Source organism: Acipenser ruthenus, chromosome 3 (genome assembly GCF_902713425.1).
Source record: "Acipenser ruthenus chromosome 3, fAciRut3.2 maternal haplotype, whole genome shotgun sequence".
Taxonomy (NCBI): Eukaryota; Metazoa; Chordata; class Actinopteri; order Acipenseriformes; family Acipenseridae; genus Acipenser; species Acipenser ruthenus.
In genome coordinates this window covers 82,812,196-82,824,830 of record NC_081191.1, presented here as the reverse complement: position 1 = coordinate 82,824,830, position 12,635 = coordinate 82,812,196, and the positions used below count along the sequence as shown (strand labels likewise).

At 37.8% G+C, this 12,635-nt stretch overlaps 1 protein-coding gene across 5 annotated transcripts in view; it reads right to left on the bottom strand.

The window, feature by feature from the left end:
• LOC117435284 (arf-GAP with GTPase, ANK repeat and PH domain-containing protein 3) overlaps positions 1 to 12,635 on the bottom strand; it is a 240,588-nt gene that overhangs the window by 32,780 nt on the left and 195,173 nt on the right. The window lies entirely within an intron of this gene.

Below are 12,635 nucleotides of genomic sequence, written 5' to 3'. Positions count from 1 at the left end.
CTCAAAAACATTAATTCTCTTCTTGTTCAACCACTCCAGTGTGGCTTTGGCTTTGTGCTTCGGGTCATTGTCCTGCTGAAATGTGAATTTTCTCCACAGTTTCAGAGTCTTGGCTGACTCAAACAGGTTTTCCTCAAGGATTCATCTGTACTTTGCACCATCCATTCTCCCCTCTATCCTGACATGCTTCCCAGTCCCTGCTGAAGAGAAGCATCCCCATGAACATAATGCTGCCACTACCATGCTTGACAGTTGGGATGGTGTTGACTGGCTGATGTGCAGTTTGGGGTTTGCGCCTGGAATTAAGACCGAAAAGTTCAATTTTTTTCTCGTCTGACCACAAAACCTTTTTCCACATGTCTGCAGTATCATCTACATGCTTTTTTGCAAACTCCATACGTGCTTTAAGATGAGGCATTTTGAGCAATGGCTTCTTTCTTGCCACCCGTCCATACAGGCCAGCTTTGTGTGGGGACCTGCTTATTGTTGATGTGTGAACACATCCCATCTCAGACACAGAACTTTGCAGATCTCTCAAGGTCACTGTTGGCAGGGATAAAGTGGTAGAGAGGCACAGAGCCTCTGTGTGTGTGTCTCTGTCTCTCTGTCTCATATATATATATATATATATATATATATATATATATATATATATATATATATATATATATATATATATAGATATATATAGACACATACACACACAGTGCACCCTCGCTATGGAAGAGACAGGCCAAGATCCCTGCAAAACAAATTCAGAGAGCTAGGAAGGAAGTTAAAAGACAAGACCAAAACTGTGGTATTTTCTGGGATACTGTCGGCACCTTGCAAAGGACCATATGGACAGCTGGAAATACAAAATCAAAATGCATGGCTGAAATCGTGGTGCACACAGGAAGGCGTCACCTTTCTTGAACATTGGAGCACATTCTACAGCAAGGACTATCTATATAGGTGGGACGGACTGCACTTAAACAAAAAGGGAACCAATCTACTCGGAGAAAGGAAGGGAGGAGAAAACAAAAAAACAGAAGGGAGACCACATCAAAACAAGGGCAACAACTCAGGTAAGACAACTATTAAATGTATTTATCTTAATGCTAGAAGTCTCAGAAACAAAATGTTAGAACTTGAAGCTACTGCACTAACAAGTATAAAATGGGAGAACCCGGTGGGGAGCATGACGGACGAAATTGAAATGGTGGAAATGACAAATGACTGCTTCCTAACGCAATTTGTCAAGGCACCGACTAGAGGGGAGACATGCCTTGATTTAGTCTTTTCAAATAACGAAGACAGAATAACTAAAACAGAGGTCAGAGAGCCATTGGCAAACTCAGACCACAACATGGTCTCATTTGAAGTATTTTTTAAAACCCCAAAAGTAATGACTAAAGCTAAGGTTTACAATTTTAGAAAAGCAAACTATGAAGGTATGAAACAGAGACTAACAGAAGTAGATTGGAGTAAAATGGAGAAAACATCCACAGAAAAAGGATGGCTGTTTTTTTAAAAATGTAGTACTAGAGGCGCAATACAATTACATCCCAAAAGTAGACAAATCTAAATCTAAAACAAAAAGGCCAAAATGGTTTAATAGATCAATTAAAAAAAATATTCAGCAAAAAAGGCACTTTACAGAGCGTTTGAAAGGGACCAAAATCAAAGTACACAGAAAGAGTACTTGGAACTGCAAACACAAGTTAAAAAGGAAGTTAGAAAGGCCAAGAGAGAGATAGAAATCAATATTGCTAAGGGGGCTAAACCAATTCCAAAATGTTTTTCCAATATTATAACAGCAAGAGAACATTCAAAGAGGAGGTTAAATGTCTAAGAGACACAAATGGCAAAATCATAGATGAAGAAAAAAAAAATAGCAAATATATTAAATGATTACTTTTCACAGGTTTTTACAAAGGAGGACACGGACAACATGCCCCACATGTCGACCTGTTCCTATCCAATTTTAAATAACTTTAGCATAACAGAGGCAGAAGTGTTAAAGGGACTAGGAGCTCTTAAAATAAACAAATCCCCTGGGCCGGACGAGATCCTCCCAACAGTACTCAAAGAAATTAAAGAAGTTATTTACAAACCGCTAACCTAGATCATGCAACAGTCTCTTGACACAGGGGTTGTATCGACAGACTGGAAAATTGCAAACGTAATACCGATCCACAAAAAGGGAGACAAAACCGAACCAGGTAACTACAGACCAATAAGCCTGACTTCTATTATATGTAAACTTATGGAAACTATAATAAGATCCAAAATTACCTATATGGGAACAATATCCTGGGAGACAGTCAGCATAGTTTTAGGAAAGGGAGATTGTGTCTAACTAACCTGCTTGACTTTTTTGAGGATGAAACATTGACAATGGATAATTGCAAAGCATACGACATGGCTTTTGACAAAGTCCCGCATAAAAGATTAATTCTCAAACTGAACGCAGTAGGGATTCAAGGAAATGCATGCACATGGATTAGGGAGTGGTTAACATGTAGAAAACAGAAAGTATTGATAAGAGGAGAAACCTCAAAATGGAGCGAGTTAAGCAGTGGTGTACCACAGGGATCAGTATTAGGTCCTCTGCTATTCCTAATCTACATTAATGACTTAGATTCTGGTATAGTAAGCAAACTTGTTAAATTTGCAGACGACACAAAAATAGGGAGGAGTGGCAAACACTGTTGCAGCAGCAAAGGTCATTCAAAATGATCTAGACAGCATTCAGAACTGGGCAGACACATGGCAAATGACATTTAACAGAGAAAAGTGTAAAGTATTGCATGCAGGCAAAAAAAAATGTGCATTATAAATATCATATGGGAAATACTGAAATTGAAGAAGGGAACTATGAAAAAGACCTAGGAGTTTATGTTGACTCAGACATGTCTTCATCTAGACAATGTGGGGAAGCTATAAAAAAGACCAACAAGATGCTCAGATATATTGTGAGACGTGTTGAATTTAAATCAAGGGAAGTAATGTTAAAACTTTACAATGCATTAGTAAGACCTCACCTAGAATATTGTGTTCAGTTCTGGTCACCTCGTTACAAAAAGGATATTGCTGCTCTAGAAAGAGTGCAAAGAAGAGCAACCAGAATTATCCCGGGTTTTAAAGGCATGTCGTATGCAGACAGGATAAGAGAATTGAATCTAAAAAAGACTACGCGGTGATCTGATTCAAACATTCAAAATCCTAAAAGGTATAGACAATGTTGACCCAGGGGACTTTTTTGACCTGAAAAAAGAAACAAGGACCAGGGGTCACAAATGGAGATTAGATAAAGGGGCATTCAGAACAGAAAATAGGAGGCACTTTTTTACACAGAAAATTGTGAGGGTCTGGAACCAACTCCCCAGTAATGTTGTTGAAGCTGACACCCTGGGATCCTTCAAGAAGCTTATTGATGAGATTCTGGGATCAATAAGCTACTAACAACCAAACGAGCAAGATGGGCCGAATGGCCTCCTCTCGTTTGTAAACTTTCTTATGTTCTTATGTTCTTATAACGCGGGTCTCGGGACACACACGAGCATTATAACCGAAGAGCGTCATAAACGGGGTGAGGGGGTGGGGGGGCACCGCGTGAAACACATAACACACATCTGACTAAAATACAAAATAAAATAACTCCCTCTCTAAATGTAAAGCAAAAATGTAACTTTCCGTGAATTAACCATATATATATATAATATAATTGGATTATAGTGATATTTCAAACTAATTAGTTTCTTTAATTAGTATCACACATGTCTCCAATCTTGTAATCAGTCATTCAGCCTATTTAAATGGAGAAAAGTAGTCACTGTGCTGTTTGGTATCATTGTGTGCACCACACTGAACATGGACCAGAGAAAGCAAAGGAGAGAGTTGTCTGAGGAGATCAGAAAGAAAATAATAGACAAGCATGGTAAAGGTAAAGGCTACAAGACCATCTCCAAGCAGCTTGATGTTCCTGTGACAACAGTTGCAAATATTATTAAGAACTTTAAGGTCCATGGAACTGTAGCCAACCTCCCTGGGCGCGGCCGAAAGAGGAAAATCGACCCCAGAGTGAACAGAAGGAATGGTAGAAAAAGAACCAAGGATAACTGCCAAAGAGATACAAGCTGAACTCCAAGGTGAAGGTACGTCAGTTTCTGATCGCACCATCCGTTGCTTTTTGAGCGAAAGTGGGCTCCATGGAAGAAGACCCAGGAGGACTCCACTTTTGACAGAAAAACATAAAAAAAGCCAGACTGGAATTTGCTAAAATGCATATTGACAACCCACAATCCTTCTGGGAGAATGTCCTTTGGACAGATGAGTCAAAACTGGAGCTTTTTGGCAAGTCACATCAGCTCTATGTTCACAGACGAAAAAATGAAGCTTTCAAAGAAAAGAACACCATACCTACAGTGAAACATGGAGGAGGCTCGGTTATGTTTTGGGGCTGCTTTGCTGCGCCTGGCACAGGGTGCCTTGAATCTGTGCAGGGCACAATGAAATCTCAAGACTATCAAGGCATTCTGGAGCGAAACGTACTGCCCAGTGTCAGAAAGCTCTGTCTCAGTTGCAGGTCATGGGTCCTCTAACAGGATAATGACCCGAAACACACAGCTAAAAGCACCCAAGAATGGATAAGAACAAAACATTGGACTATTCTGAAGTGGCCTTCTATGAGTCCTGATCTGAATCCTATCGAACATCTATGGAAAGAGCTGAAACTTCCAGTCTGGAGAAGGCACCCATCAAACCTGAGACAGCTGGAGCAGTTTGCTCAGGAAGAGTGGGCCAAACTACCTGTTAACAGGTGCAGAAGTCTCATTGAGAGCTACAGAAAACGTTTGATTGCAGTGATTGCCTCTAAAGGTTGTGCAACAAAATATTAGGTTAGCGGTCCCATCATTTTTGTCCATGCCATTTTCATTTGTTTTCTTATTTACAATATTATGTAGAATAAAAAATCAAAAGCAAAGTCTGATTTCTATTAAATATGGAATAAACAATGGTGGATGCCAATTACTTTTGTCAGTTTCAAGTTATTTCAGAGAAAATTGTCCATTCTTCATTCTTTGTGGAGGGGTACCAACAAATTTGAGCATGTCTGTATATATATATATATATATATATATATATATATATATATATATATATATATATAAATTTAGTTACTGGTATTTACATTTTATATTTCTTAAACTTGTTTCAATCGGACATGTTTGTTTTGTTTTTATAAATTTGACTGTTTTGTTCTGTAAAGTGCTTTGAGATACACCTGTATGAAGGGCGCTATATCAATAAACTTTGATCTGATTACAGTTTGAACAACACCGGTACTGTATTTACTGTAGAATTATTGCATGAATCACTAGTATAGGGAATTGGGGGACATGTTGTAGGAGCGTTGTAGCCGAGGCGCGTTATAAATCGAGAGCCTTATAGTGAGGGAGCACTGTGTATATGAAAAGGAGCTAGCAAGACTTTCTGGCAAAGCTTTATATTGTGTGGCATAAATGAATATTAATATGTACTTGCATATCAAATTAAATGTTAAATTAATATTTAATAGATATGCAATTGATATTAAATTTACGTTTAATTATTCCTTGTTACTTTCCATTAACATTTAAGTCAGATTAACTGTATTTTCAATTAGAAACATGTAAACAATGGGAAATTATTATATATTTTCAAGGGTAACAGAACGTAATACAAATGGACGTGATAAGCAATTACATTTTCAATCGACATTTGGTTAACATTTGGCAAGAAACCAACTATTGCATATTTACTAAATATTAAATGTAACATTAATTTAATATGCAATTGCATAGCTATTTAATATTAATTCATGCCACGAAATATAAAGCGTTACCGACTTTTTATATTGACTTATGATGAGCCGAACAGCAAGGGAGAGAGCGTGAACTTAGGTACTGAATCCATGGCACATGGCCACGGAGGGGACTTAAATCAGAACCTAAAGCTAATTAAGAATTATCGCTTAAAAAGCTAAATTATTTCAAAATATTAAATGAGAGAAAAAGTGAATTAAATCAACTTATCTCCGTAGTTCTGACTTAAACTCAGAGCTCACTCCTTCCTCAGGGAAAGGCTGAAACAGAAAATGGCGCTGAGCCTTATGCGTCACTCGTATTTATCTCCTGGGTGCAAAGACGACGTCTGATGCATACGGGGCTCTTAAAGGAGCAGCTTTGCTATAAGTGCTCAGGTAATTTGGACTACAAGAGATTTATCCTGTTATTTAATGGTTATATTTTATATTTGAAAGGGGACCCCACATGGTAAGAGAGACACTGTTTTGGGGAGATTACACACAGTAAAGACCTACATTTTTACTTATTTCCAAACCTCCTTTCCTCACTCTATTGCCCCTATAAGGTTTCAGCTCAGAAATAGAGGTTAACTGGGGAGAGCACTGAATCACCTCAATATATCACAAAACACTAGAAACAAGATGCAGCACCCAGCTGGACCTTCCTGAGGAAACTAATTCAAATTTCAGTAGTCTGACAGCTGACAGCTGAGTGATGTCCCAAAAGATAGAAAAATCATCTGAAATCCTGTTTGTCCTGAAGGTCTACGATCCTTTTTTCGTAAGGCTTGTGTCTGGTTGGTTGGTAGGCTGGTTGTATGGGGGCGACTAGTTGTACAATTTATTTTCAGTTGGGAGGGTGTAAATGTATCAGATCATTATAAAGAGCGGTGTTACTGATTTCTGCAAATTAACGACCTGTTCAGTAGAACAAACAGAGAGCACCATTCATAAATGTCAGAGCACTGCCTCCTCATTTTGCAGATCATTAAACCCAATATTCCTAACCTGTATTAGTGCAATCAGGACAGGGCCATTATACACAGTCAGGCCTCAGGGATACTCCAGCAAAATAGGAAAGAATTGCAAAGAAAACACATACAAGCAGACAAGGAAGCAAAGCATTAAAAAAATTGCACTTAAACTTTGATGCACTTGCACTCTGTGACAGCAAATCCTTTCCTTACCCAGAGTCGCGCAATCAGAGCTGGACCATTACAAAGGCTCAGGCTCTAGGGAGAGATTTGTGAAATGAGCAAATAGAGGAATGACAATACAAAATGTTGAGATAAACACCCATCATTAGAAGAATCTAATCCTTGTGGAGGCAGTAGGGGTATGTGGCTGTGCAATCACACCTAGCACACAAAAACAACTTCTTATACTGTAGATGTAAGCTGAACTACAAGCCTCTTTGTTGCAACTGGTTATAATGGGAGGTACTTTTTAAATACATTTTAGGTATTCAAGCTGACAAACTGATGCAAACTCTACAGCAGGTTCAGCAAAGAACCACCCAAAGTCATCTTTGTTTGCATTTGTTTTCTGTATACAGCTGTTGACATCTGTTTTCAAACAGCTGGCATTCCTAAGGATGAGTGTCTTTGGTTGCATCACCCTTCCAAGGGAATCATGAAATCCGATGGCTCTTAACATTTCCCTTGTAAACACACTGAATTCTTAAATAGTAGATCCCAAAGGGTCCCCTGAACAGGATCACAAGGACGACATAACCACACAAATAGGAGCAGGAGCTTATACTTGGGTATACACTGTTGTCTGAGAAAATGCAAATCACTCATTTGGTTATATATATATGCCTATGCACCTGTCTCAGAAGAAAGCACCCCTACAGCTGAAGAAAAGTTCAAAGAAGTATAAGCACACAACCTATACATAAGCGCATCAGTCTATTTGCGCGATCATATAGTAGACAGAAGACAGGGGGCATTACATAGACCAGAGCTTGTCAGTCAGGGTTCCTTCCAGTTCTCTAAAAGCTACTGGGACTATAGAATACATTTCAAGTGTCAGGCATTAATGCTCATGTACATTACCAGGCATATTTTATTTATTTATTTTTTTTTGTTACAATTCCGTTCAGTTCAACAGCTAAAAAAATCAAGTTCTAATGTAAACCTTTTGGGGAAAAGTTCTGGTTAGTGCCTTCATCAGAGTAAAAATACAAGATCAGAAAGAAAGAGAATGAAAAAAGAAAAGCAAGACAAAGAAAATTAAAGAAAAAGAAAGTTAACACATGACTTGCAGAAACAAAAACAAACAACTCCTCTTAGTTTGATATAGTGTAGTTTTTTTTTGGTTTTTTTTAGATGACACACCTAAAACTTTGTTTAAAAAAAAAAAAAAACTACACTATATCAAACTAAGAGGAGAGTTGTTTCAGTACATGCCAAAGCCTGGGGAGTCTGGGCTTTGAAAATGACCTATTGATAAAACACTGAAGGGTTATGGCTATTCGAGCTCCAGGAACAATGGGCATGATCCTCACTAATATGGGATAATCCTGGAGTTTACACTGGGATTAGGATATACCCATCAAGAAGGGTTAGCTCAGACCTCTGGCAGAGCAGGGTGTATGACTGTGTAGGCAGCATAGCTGAAGCTGTCTGTTCATCCTGCCTGAATACTAGCCACAACACACAGTGCTAGTATACGGCACTGCCTGTGTTCAATATAGTGGCTCCATTCCAAGTCACCTCTCCGCTTGATCTTCTTGGTCAAACTTAATGGCTCAAGATGCTATCACCATAATTTACATGACCTTGCAACAAATTCATGTCACTATCTAAAGTCTCCACATACTACAGTATACTCAAGGTACTGTACACAAGCATCAACTCCAGGATTCTACTATGCCATAATCTTGCAAAACACACATCCAGTGCTGCTCACAATAAAGAGCTCACAACTAGGTGTGGCAATAGTTTAGAGTTTAAAAGTTATCGAAATGTAAAATGTTAAGAATTGTGTCATAATGTTACCAGTAATATGCATGTGAAATATAGATAAGCTTACAGAAGAGTAACTATACAGTGTAAGAATATTTATTTACTATTCAGTATTTATTCATAGTCTAATCCAAATGCACATTAGTGTTGTACACACTTCAGTATTCTATACTATTATAGTGATTTATTGGTACACTCTTTTGCAGCGCTTCTTTTTATGGGTTACCAACATTTAAAATCTGTTCAAGTTAAAATGTTTAATATTAAAATGTAAAACTTTTAGGAAATTAAATATACTGTAACATCATTAAAATACACTCAGTAGTAAACTTATTTTGTACTTACACTTCCGTTACTGCAACAGAAGCACCTCAATTCTCCATTTGGGACAAAATAAGAAATGTGAATACTGTCACTCATTTGCAAACCTGTCCATCTAAATGTGTTCTCTTCCTCTAACTCAAACAAGCGCACTTCAGTACAGTGCTGTAAAATGCACAAAACAATGAACATTTTAAACACTTTTTAAAAGAAATACATTAATGACAGTCCCTGACAGTTGGCATTAATCACAGACGCCGCTCCAGAACAAAACTCTTTATCGGCCATCAATTTTCCCGTGGGTTTTAGACCTAAAAAACGAAGACAAAAAGCCCATCATTGGGCGGCCGCTGCGAAACACATTAAGGGGCTGTCAGCGGTCTCGCCATGCATCCTGCATCATTCTTTAAGCACATGAGAAGTTCATTATCCCTGGGAGCTCCGGCTATGACAGGGGAACAGGGATTAGGGGATGTCTGAAAGATGCAAGCCTGGGAGGTAAACGTTAAATCCCATTTCAATGTCAAACAAGAAGTGCAGTTTGTATTGTATAGATATCACTTGACTATGACTAAATGTCTGGCTTAGGTTAGGAGACAGATATGGTACAAACCCCAATGAGCATTATTATTGAGTGTCTAAAACCTTGTTTTTGCAGTACAGTAAATACAGCAGGGCTTGATAAAAAATGTTGTCGAAGGAAACCAATATATTTATTTTTAAATATATAAATGTTTACCTTAGTTTTAGGGCTGGAACCCCAAGCTTATAGGGGTTGCTTCCTCTGGGTTAAAGGTTCCAGACTGTTTTACTGGAGAAAATAATATGTTGTCTATTTCCTATAAGGTAAGACCTTGATGTGAGGCAAATTCTTTTAAAAACTTCAATTAAGGAGGCTGTGCGGTCCAGAGGTTAAAGAAACGGGCTTGTAACCAAGAGGTCCCCCAGTTCAAATCCCACCACAGCCACTGACTCATTGTGTGACCCTGAGCAAGTCACTTAACCTCCTTGTGCTTCGTCTTTCGGGTGAGACGTAGTTGTAAGTGACTCTGCAGCTGATGCATAGTTCACACACCCTAGTCTCTGTAAGTCGCCTTGGATAAAGGCGTCTGCTAAAAAAAAAAAAAAATTCTGAATTAAAAAATAGTAGTGTACATTTTTTTTTAATGTATTGTATTTGCTGCTATATGTATTATATGTACCAGATTGAATAAGTGAAATCTTTTGAGATCATCTCAGTTTTGTGCTGATGCAGTAACTTTTCAGAGGCTCCCTCGCATGTCTTGGCACATCCCCATTAACACGGCAATTTTTTTTTTTTTTTCAAAAGGCAACAGCTCCTTTGATTTATGATACTTCAGAACAACTAAAATTCAATTTCTCTGTGCATTCTCTGGCTTTGATTACCTCGTAAATGAGATAAACTGATAGCAATTTATTCAAAGATCTAACCACCTTTCTTTTTTTTCTTTTGTTAAAGACAGACAACCTGGGATTTTATAGATGAGTGACTCAGATATTTAAGCAATATGTCTGTATTCTGGAATAGCCCACTAGAACAGACATGCAGATACTAATAGGATATTGATAAAAAATGAACTGAAGATCTCAGAATTCTAAATAAAGTGCTGATTATATTTTAGTAAACACATAAGATTAATTTATTTTGGCTTGCAAAATGTATTTAGCGTTGTAGCATATGGATAGATATAAATCTAATTTCGTTTTTTCAGATTTTTACAGCCAAAAACTAGTATTCATAATCAAAAAACAACCCAACATGTGGACGTAGCAAAATGTAAAAGTAGTAGAATAAGTAACAACTTGCAACCATGTGTTCATTACAATGTGCACATGGTTGTGTACAATTTGATGCCCAAAACAGACTTTGAAAAAAATAGGTCTTTAAATAACTCCAACTTTGTGCATAAGTATGAATGAGCCAACATTTCTTAATGTTGTAGAACTTTTTAACTTAATTTGCTTTTGGTTATATATATATATATATATATATATATTCTACTTCTTGTCTTTAACGTCACAGTAATGCAGGCAGCCATGACTGACAGAATGTCTGAATTGCTGAACTGGCACGAGTATCAGGCAGCAACTCGGTACATGCATCGAGTTTCTAAAAACTACTATAGAAACCAGGGGAGTCTAGGAGACCACTTCATTTACAGCGTCAACTACAAACACTAAATGATTTCATAGAGCAAGTGAATATTATAAGCCATTATAAAACTAACTTAACATGATAATATTTTTTATAAATGTGTGTTTGTCAAAAAAAAAAAAACGCAGTTTTTGGGCCACTCGGCTGGTTTAGTTTTCATTCACTTTTTTTGCAAATGGTTTTTAATATCGGTAAGAGCTTAGATTTTTAGTAGTGAAAGGAAAATTAATTATCAATGTAGTCAATAAATCAGGGTCTTTTAAACAACAACAAAAAATGCATGGAAATCACTGTAAATGACTGGCTTTCCAAATCTCTCAATTCCCTCATTCATTAGCAACTGTTGCATGATTCCTTGCCTTTAGATGTGAAGCTCCCATTTCTCCTTAAGAAAGATTAAAAGAATGTGTACAAACTTTAATGGCACTTGACCAGTTTAAGATATTACACTCGGCTGCTCAGTTTGTTTAAAACAAGCACAAAAACACACCTTGTAGCAGCAGTGCATTACTGCTGTAGCTACCAAACCTTAATCCATAAACAATCTCGTCATCACCTGTGTGAACACATTGCTGCCCCTCTGATTTTGTCAGCTGCATTTGCGATCTGTCACTGGGATTAACCTGGCATAAGTCTCGAAAATAAATGGTCCTTCCGTTCACTCTTTTATCCCCTCGCCTTGATTGATGCTGAAACTGTTTTGTCCAACTCCTATTATAGCCCTGCGTTCAGGCAGGCGGGCAGGAAGAAAGAAAGAGTGAGACTAATCTAATCAGCGGAGATAATGGGAGCGGGAAGCAGCTGAACTCTTCACAACGGCTCACATACAATATGCAGTCATGAGCCTGACATGGTGGGAACTTGAGGAGATTTATATTTATACTCACTCTGCCCTGAGGAAGTACCATATAAGCTTTTCGATTTTTATTTTAATTTGTGTATTATTTATTTACTTGGCTGCAGGATCTTCTCTGTGCCTCTATGGGGATCAATACTGAAGCTTTAAAACCTTGAAGTGTTACAGTTAAAAAAATGAAATAACTTAGGAGTAATTGGAAAACTCTTTAAATGGTTAAACTAATTAGAAGGAGGATGATTTGCCCTTTAGTATTAGAACAGTAGCAGGTGCTCCCTAATGGGAAGAGCAGGGCACTCAGAAACCAGGGCCAGAGGACACCGTTGGAAATTCAGTGGAGACAGACTTGGAATATGACAGGAGGAGTGATGGATGGAATGGGTTCCCAAGCCACATTGTTGATGCTAAATTATTGGGATCTTGTGTTCTTTAAGACCAGACTTGGCAAAGTGTTGAGATCAATCAGTTGTTAGGAACTGGATG